The sequence below is a fragment of the Hipposideros armiger genome, unplaced genomic scaffold (assembly GCF_001890085.2).
Source record: "Hipposideros armiger isolate ML-2016 unplaced genomic scaffold, ASM189008v1 scaffold_139, whole genome shotgun sequence".
Lineage (NCBI taxonomy): Eukaryota > Metazoa > Chordata > Mammalia > Chiroptera > Hipposideridae > Hipposideros > Hipposideros armiger.
Window position 1 is genome coordinate 2,392,958 of NW_017731489.1, and position 6,766 is coordinate 2,399,723.

Genomic DNA, 6,766 nt, shown 5'->3' on the forward strand with positions numbered 1-6,766 from the left:
CCCCCAGAGCTTCCTGCCCCTGCTGCGTGCTCAGCCAGAGCTCAGCTACCCGCCTGCCTGTGGGTTATCTGCAGCTCACATTTCATTTCATTCTAAGCTGATTTTTTTCCTGCCATCCAGTTCAGCTCATTAGTTGGCAAGGGAGCTCAGGGACTTAGAACTAATCCTAATATTAAGTAAAGAGCAAAGCATAATTAGGAAGATAAATCTTCTGGGGAAGAAATGTATGGAACATATTCCAAAGTCAAGCATGGGTGATTTTTCCCATCTTCTAGATGATCTACACCACTGCTCTTTTTTTCTAGCACAGAGAACTACAGGCTGATGGATTTTTTTAAAAATTTTTTTTCCTGATTAGAAGGAAATGTATTCTTGTCACAAATTTTTTAGAAAATTCTGCATAGTATGAAGAAGAGAATAGAAAACTCAGAATACCATTATCCTGAAAGTACCACTATTAACATTTTGGTGTGTACTTTTTTCAATGCCTTTTGCACATAAATATCTAAGTATTATACATATAGGCTTTTCTTCCTTACTTACTAATGTTGATGAGAAATATCCAGCCTAAGAGAAAACTTATAATACTTTATTTGAGCCAAACTGTCGAAAGTTGCTGGGAAGCAAAATCTCAACAGATTGAGAAAATGCTCCGCAAAACGGCAGTTTGCAGTTTATTTTATACATAAAATCAAAGGAGGAAGGTTACATGAAATCCATTGGTGATAGATGAAGGGGTGGGAGAAAGCAAAGCGGGGAAATCTTTGGGATTGGATAAAAGTACACTGGAGAGACAGGTACTCCTCCCAAACAGGTGGATGCAGGATAGCTGACAGTTCACTGTTTACAGCACATAGAGATGCTAATCAGGAGACAAGCATGATAACGAGAAATTTTGCAGTTTCCAGCTCTGGTCCGGAAAAAAGATTAAAGTTGTTATGTTAGGCACAAAAAGACAAAGAACAGGCCCACTGAAAAGGCACAGATTAACTTAATGAGGAAGCTCAAGAGATGTGACTTCCCGCCATGGCCCACCTTAGTTAGGAATTTTTTTGTTCACGCCATCCTCTGTGGTTCTTTTCAGTCTCCTGAGCTTTTCAGATTTAATATGTGGCCCCTTTTCTGTCCACACGAGCTTATGGAAAAAATACATGTCAAAAAAGTACAGATTAACACCATTGTTTTTATTGGTGCCATTGGCCTTGGTGAACTCATGGAGAACTTATATGGGTGTGACATGATTGGTTTCATTCAGATCTGGCTAAGAGAGGCACAATTGCTGTATGCATACAATCATTTATTAATGTATTCGGTAAACCTGCCAGATAGTGGGATAGAAAGAAAAATAACATTCAGTTAAGATCCTCAAAGAGTTCACCGTCTTGTCTCAGCGTCCCTGCATCAATTTCTTTTGTGGCCCAATCTCATTATCCTCTGTGGCTTCCTCCTCCCTGTCCACACTGTCCAAGAAGCAGCTTTGTCGCTGGAAGCAGTCAGAGCTTCCTCACTGACCCTCCCCCACTTCCAACCCCTGCCCCCCACTTTTTCTTTTTTTGCCTCTGGGTTTAACAGTAGCATAAAACTAATTTATAGCTCTTGCCAGGAAGAGGACAAATTTTCATCTCAGCCCGTCATGCGAAAAGCACTAGTACAAATGAATAATTGTTGACCCATGCCTCCTATTAGAGATGGTGCTGGGGTCACCTCGTTTGTTGTTTTAACACAAGAAATTAAGGGCCCTGGCAAGGGTTTCCACAGGGACTGAATTGGTAATGAGGGAACATTGTCTTTGTGGGTGACCTCTCCCAGCACCATGTTCACGGCGGGGAGGAGGATGGGGCCTCCCTTTCATGGCTATCCCATGAGAAAGGCAGGTTCTGCCTGTGTTCACCTCTGATGGTAGGCTCAGGGCCATTTCTCCGCAGGGTCCTTCTCAGTGTATGCCTGTGGGGCAACTAGAATGTGCTGGACACTGTGTGACGTGTTGAGGGGGACATGACCATCGATGTGGCCATTTTGTCACCAGGGAGCTCACCAGCACCTGCCATATGTGAAGCCATATGTTTCTGCAATTTGAGTGCATGGGGAGAAGCATCAAATGGCTTGAGTTGTGGAAAAAGGCTCATACAGGGGGTGACCCTTGCAATGGTATAGAAACGATGGAGGAGCCGGGTAGTGGAGGGGTGAGGGGAGTGCACTCCTGGAGGATGGGGCACAGCCTGAGCTGGAAGGGGCTAGTCTGTTCATGGGCTGGTCAGGCCTCAGCCGAGTAATGAGAAATAAGGCTGCACAGGACCCGTGTAACCAGATTCCCAAGGGCCGGGAAAGCAAGGCCGGGGTAGGGGGTGGGCAGGGATTGGTTCTGTATCCTGGATATATGACCGTGGTACATAAGCCCCACTGAAAATGACATGCCTTCTAACAGGAATGACTAAAAAGTACAACGGAAATGTGTGTGGATAGAACCTTTCGCACAGGCGGTCAACAGGCGTTTCATACCATGCTATGTTATTCATCTGCTCTCTCTCCAGTCAATAACTGCTACCCTGAACCATCACTAGCATTTTGGAAAGTGGTTTCATACCTAGTGTCTCATGTAATTTTGAATGTAGGTAAGGCCACATGCATCTGTCTCCCAGTCGATAGCGTTTGCTAACTGATATTCCCCACGTTCCAGGCATGGGTCTAGGCCAGTGGATGCAGGCACCAAGGGGCAGCGAGGCTGAGCATTGATGGAGATTCTGCCAGCCTGTCTACGCTGGCTCTAGCAGGTGCAGGTGCTGAGAGGGAAAAATACTTTTCATAGAGACTGAGATATTATGCAAAAGAATCTACCAGAAAATTAGGACAAAGAGTAGAAAAAGAAAACCAGTCAAGTGGCGGGGTAACGGGAGTCCAGTTTTTTCCAGCCACAGAGCCCTGATCTGACAATGGTGAGGTTAGAGAGTGAGGTAGGGCGAGGCAGAGCAGGAACTACTGAGAGAACCCGTCTTTTGGCTTTTGGCCTACGGTGCCTGGGCAGAAAGGAAAGTGGGAACAGCTTCTGGATTAGCAGGCTAATTCTCAGCAAAAGTATTCAGACACTGGATGGGGAGCCACATCTGCTGTCACTGGGAGCCGCGCTCACATCACGCGGCAGGCAGCGGGCATGCTCGAGGGTGACGCAATGGTTTGCAACCTGAGGCCTGGGGGAGCCTCATGAAAGCCCCCAGCCAGCTCCAGCTCTGCGTTCAGCATGTTGCCATCCTGAATGCACAGGTGTTAGGCAAGCGAAGAAGGTGGAACTGGAGTTCTAGACAGGCAGCCATAGGCCATAATGCTGCCCAGCAGGGCGTGGGCAGGTGTGATTTAATCTTCTGAGGAGTTTGAAAGTGAGAGCTGCACTTTTACAGCTCTGTCCTGCTCCGGTCGCTGGTGGGTATGGAGGGGGTGATCAGGGAGTGTCTGTGGATATGCCTAAAGCTGGAGTGTATGGATTTAGTTTTAGTCTTTCATTCATTCACCAAATTTTACCAACCATCTTCCATGTGCCAGGAACTGTGATATGTTCTGATGATAAAATAATAAGACCTAGTGTCTGCCATTCCATTCCTCGTATTTGACATTCCATAATTTTAACAGGATCATGAGAAACATGCCAATATTTTTTTTAAAAAAACACATAATTAAACAAGTTAATTCAAAAAATGTATATGAAAAAATAAAAATACAAGTATAGTCAGGATGTTACTGAAAGATGAGTAGTAGTGAAAAATACCGGCAGACCACACGGCAAAACACAGGAGACAAAGTTACAGTATTTAAAACAGGGTGATTCTGGTGCACAAAACAACAAGCAGATCAATGGAGTAGCGCTGAGTCCAAAAGGTTTTATTGGCCCAGATCTAGTGGAGCAGAAAGTTAGCATTGCATATCACTGGAGAAAAGAATCTTCCAGGGCCGGCCAAGTGGAGCGATGGTTAAGAGCTGGCTTGGGATGCCAGAGGGCCCCGGTTCAGATCCCACATATGAGGGCCAGTGACACTGCCCTCTACAGCTAAGATGCTGAACAACAGCTCAACCTGGAGCTGGGCTGCTGTGAGTCGCTGGTGACGGCATAGGCTGCAGCCCCTGTGGCAGTGGGTTGCCATGGGCTACTGTATGTAGCCAGCAGCCAGTGTGAGCGGCCAGCAGCCGCAGTGAGCGGCCGTCCAGAAGCCGGCGACTGCTCTGCCTTGCCCGGGACGAGCGCAATGATGGTGCCAACTTGGGCCAGTGAAGTAACGTCCTCCACAACTAGACTGAAGAACAAAACAACAGCAACTTGTCTGTTCCCCTTCCCCCAATTCCCCAGCGTTGTTCCTATCCCCCCAATACCCCAATAAAAATCTTTAAAATAAAAAATCTTCCAGGCCACCTAACGAGTCTTAAAGCCTGCACCCCTTTCATCCAGAGGCACAGAGGTGAGCTGAGGGAGAGCTTGTGGGCCTGAAGAAGACGGGGTGTGAAGTCAGGGCACTGTAGTCACCAGCTCGGACCCATCAACGGAGGACTGATGGCAGCAAGAACTGCAGTGGGTGTCGGGATGGACTAATGACAAGAGCTGGAAAGAATGTCCCCCAAATGCAACCGCTGACAGCACAAGCTCAGTTTGTATCAGCTCGCAAAAGCCACTCGGTAATGTTTCAGGAGTTTTGTGAGCTGACTGTTAAATGCAGCCATTATTAAAATTAAATATGTAAACTGACAATTAGATAAATTACATTAAAAGCAAAGGTGATAAATACTCCGAACTCATCACTTCCTGTTTTACTATTATACGTGTGCTTGAGGTTATTTACATATCTATAAATCTGTGTTTGTATCTTTATGTATGGTGGAAATACTAAATAATGGTAAACATCTCTTTTGCAACTTCATGTACAATGTCACATTGGCAGCTTGAAATTAGCCCCGGTGGAAGTAGTTACACCACACGTATTGGTAAATGCGGGAAATCAGGGCTTAACTTTCTGTTGGGTTTTTGTTTTGTTTTGTGTTTTGTTTTTTGATTGTCTAAAGTAGACTGAAGAAAGTGATGGAGAAATGTTAAGAAGGCAAGTTAAACTTAAAAGTGTCTCATGTATGTAGCTGTTACTTTGTGTTAAATAGCACTAAAAACTGAGGAGATATTATTTTAGTGTTCTAAGGTTACCTGATTCAGCCAAGAGGTCAGTCATTCATGTCATTCATGAGGGATATTCTGACATTTACCTCTCCTGTTTCACATTTATCTTGTTAACGCAAAAGAAAGTATCAACCAACATTCATATGGAAATCACACACATTCATCAATGATGTGGTGACTTCTCATCGTAATCTATTTAGTCAAATGATGGTTGAATTGCAACCATAGGTTGGCTTTGGGTACAAGAGTTCAGCAAAACCAATGAAGGCATTCTATGTGGCTGTAGGGAATTTAAAATTAAGAATATTGTATATTTTATTATTCTTTTAAAGTTGTGTCACACGTCCTTTATATTAGTAAAATTTATAATAAATTATGTAGATATGTACATGCATACCTTCCCCCCTCCAGAGAGCTGACTGTTAAACATCTACTAGAACATCACTCATAGGTCCCTGAAAACTTGGACACAACTCCGGGCGAAAGTGGGGACTCTTCAATGTGGCTAAGATTAAATTTGCACTCTTGATGACACAGGAACCCAAAATATATATTAAATTCAGTTATGGAGAAAATAATGTTGCATTTATTACACACCTCAAATTACAAATATGTTTAAGATCTGTACCCATTTCTTATCCGAAAGAGCTTTGCTGAGCAAAGAGCCTCTGAAGCCAGAGTGCCCTCTGTTTGTGCCTTGGGTGGCATGGCCCTCTGGTGAATGAGTGGGCTTCCAACCCTGTTGTAACAATATTGATGGCCCCTTCCTTGTCCTGACTCATAAAAGAAGTCGATGAGGGTCAATGAGTCCTGAAGTGGACATAAATCCTGAGGCTTCTCTGAATAACCTTTGACCTTTCAGTGGCTGCTGCCTCAAGATAATTGGCTGAGCTGCTGGGAGTTAGGGTAGGGAAGATAGGGGTGTCAGGGGCTCCACAGAACTGAGACCTTTCAATGGACTCCATAATTTCCATCACACCCTGGAAATTTATAGACTACGTGTTGGAAATCATTACAAGTACTAGACACGTTTTTTTGTGCCTGCAGATCTATGAAATGAGAAGCTCTGGACATTGTAACAAATGCCCACTGAAGATTGAGAGCTGTGCCTCGTGGAGAAATTGCCAGACATGACTCTGGTGCATTGGCAGGACCAGCTGCTTAGTGACTGCAAGGCGAGTTTCAGGCAAGAGTGTCAGCAATTGGGACCAGCTCCCTCTGGCCTGGCCAAGACTCGAATCAGGGAATACTGAGCTGAAAAGGGCCCCAAATACTTACCCAAAAGGTCCTATCTTCATCCTGACCTCGTAAAATGCTTGTAATAGAGTGATTTTTTTAAGCACCATAAAACTGTATATGCGTAATGCTATTTAATGCTCTTCTTATAAAGAATACAGTCAAACATTGCATTAAAAATTTACTGGAAGCACAAGCACCGGAATATTAATTGTGATTATCTTTGGGTGGGATTATAGGCAATTTTTTTCTTAGTGGTTTTCTATATTTTATAAGCACCCTTACAGAGAACGTATTGGTTTTGTAATTTAAAAAAAGAAATGTTATTTAAAAAATTGTGTGTGTGTGTGTGTGTGTGTGTGTGTGTGTGTGTGTGTGTGTGTG

At 44.1% G+C, this 6,766-nt stretch overlaps 1 protein-coding gene across 1 annotated transcript in view; it reads right to left on the reverse strand.

Annotated features, from left to right (window-relative positions):
• Positions 1–6,766, reverse strand: part of SIAH3 (siah E3 ubiquitin protein ligase family member 3) — a 61,463-nt gene that overhangs the window by 23,182 nt on the left and 31,515 nt on the right. The gene's annotated exons all lie outside the window — the stretch shown is intronic.